Below are 2493 nucleotides of genomic sequence, written 5' to 3'. Positions count from 1 at the left end.
ACTCAAAATGACTGAAGGGATCCAAAGATTTATTCCAATGTTCATAGCAACATTATTTACGATACCAAATGCTGGCAACAATCTGAATGGCTACCAAGCACTAACTGGGTAAATAAAGCTGTTACATACAAACCAGGGAATATTATTCAGCCATGAAAAGCATGCAGCTCTGATATACACTACAACATAAATGGCTGAAAATAAGTGAAATAAGCCAGACACAAAAGAACAAGTACTATATAATTTTACTTGTAGGAGCGTGTGTGAAAGGGAAACAGATTAGTCGAAACAGAGGCTGGGGAGAAGGGAACTGCTGCTTCTCTTCAGAGTGGTGGACGCTTTGGGAGTAGAGAGGAATGACGGTCAAGCAACACGATGCTTATCACGAAGCCCAGATTTCTGAACACAGAGTTAATGTTAGTTCATATAAAACCACAGTGATAGATTTATAAAAGGAAAGCAATCCTCCATCACATCACAACAACGAAAGAGAAATTATAAAGACATAACATCCTGGGTAAGCCCCCAAACCTGATGCCAACTGAAAGACAGGCAAGAGGACATGCAGACAGAGGGCAGACTATTCCTAAAGAAAGCTACTCTGGGAGAAGTTGAGACGGAATAGAATTGAATGCAGAAGCCAGCAGGCAACTGCTTAGGGTGGTGGAAATGGCTGGGTTTTGCCTGGTGGTGACTGTATCCATCACCCAGCTATGCCCCCACAACCTGGTTGTGGGGCTCCCACTTTTTGTATTTGTCAAAATTCATTAATTCACACATCCTTTTAAAAGAATGACACTGAGTCCATGCAACTTTTAATTTAAAAAAAAAAATCGCACTTGCAGAAAGCTCAACTTCTGTTGCAGGAACCCTGACTCCAGCGGTCTGGATTTGTAGCATTGCAGGGGACATTTCTGGCTCCAGAAGTGTTGTCTAATGAGGAGACCCACTTGCTGGCTGAAGGAGGAGTGGAGATCGTGGTTTGGGCAATGCACCAAACTGATGGCAGCAATGCCTTGTTGGTACTGGGCAAGATAGAGCAGAGCCCAGCATGTCCTGTTCTCTCTTCTACACTGTCTCGAGTCTCCTGGAAAAGCGGCAGCCATTCCTCCCTCCTTCAGGATGCGCCAGCGTGAAGAGACTGCAGTGCCCGCTTGCACTACTTTCATAGTGAAATTGCCTGCCCTGACACCTCCTAATAAGTGGATTCAGTTCTGGAACTGTAAGCCTTCCCTTTGTGGCCATCCTGATGCTAAATCCCAATCCTACCTTGCTGCTGTGCAAAAAGCACCGACTACTGCATCTTGCTTCCCTCCCACAAGGGACCAGTTCAGGCCTGTCATTTGTTTCCTCTCCTGATCCTAATCCTGCCAGCCCAGAAGGGGTACTGGGGATCATGCTGCCATGGGAAATTGCACTGCCCCTGGTCCCAGGCAATAGAATTAATTTCCTTGGAAGGTGTTACTCTCAGCTCCCTGTGCATGTGGCCATCTCCCAGTGACAAGGATTCCCACCTCCAGATGCCTGTGGGGACCTAGCTTTGCCTCTGGAAAACAAGGGCAGGGAATGAGATGAGTTGCCAGAGAACATGGTGCTGTCTGTGATAGACAGAGAAACGAATGCCTACCTAACTGTGGGGTTTAAAAGTGACCAAGTCAACCATCTCATCTGACCCATGATGTAAGAACAGCTCAAGGAGGTAAACTAATTTGCCCAAAGTGTTGTAGCTAAAGCCTAGCAGAGTCAATATGGAACATATTCTTCTCAAACATCACATTCCCTCCTTCAAATACATTTAGTGGGTCCCCTTTACTCCCAGAGGTAAAGCTGTAGTGTTTATGGTGGCCTCCAAAGACCCATACAATCTGCCTTCTACCCCAGAACCTGCTGACCTCCCTTCCTTCCTTCTCCTCTTGTCTTCTCTACCTCAGCCCTTAGACAGCAAGGAGTCCCTGAGCATGGGTCACCAAGCACATCAGCCAAACTCCATTTCCTTCAGATGTTTGTGTGTTGAAAGTTTGGTCCCTGTGGGACAGAAACTGAAAGGGGGCTGTCCAGAGACTGCTCCACCTAGGTATTCATCCCTTGTGCAGTCACCAAAGGTAGACGCTGATGTGGATGTCAGGAAGTGCATGCTGACAGGAGCCTGATATAGCTGTCTCCTTAGAGGTCTGCCAGAGCCTGAAATATTCAGAGGCAGATGTTCACAGCTAACCATTGAACTGATCATAGGGTTCCCAATGGAGGAGTTAGAGAGAAGACTGAAGGAACTGAAAGAGTTTGTGGCCCCATGGGGAGAGCAACAATACCAACCAACCGGAGCTCCCAGGGTCTAAACCACCAGCCTGGGAGCACATAAGGAGGGACCCATGGCCCCAGCTGTATATGTAGGGGAGGATGACATTGTCAGACATAGGTGGGAGAGGAGATCCTTGGTCCCATGAAGGCTGGATGCCCCAGTGTGGGAAAATTCGAGGGTGGGGAGATGGGAAT

Source organism: Grammomys surdaster, unplaced genomic scaffold, assembly GCF_004785775.1.
Source record: "Grammomys surdaster isolate TR1022 unplaced genomic scaffold, NIH_TR_1.0 266, whole genome shotgun sequence".
Taxonomy (NCBI): domain Eukaryota; kingdom Metazoa; phylum Chordata; class Mammalia; order Rodentia; family Muridae; genus Grammomys; species Grammomys surdaster.
The sequence above is the reverse complement of the archived record's forward strand: the minus strand, read 5'-3'. Positions refer to the sequence as shown.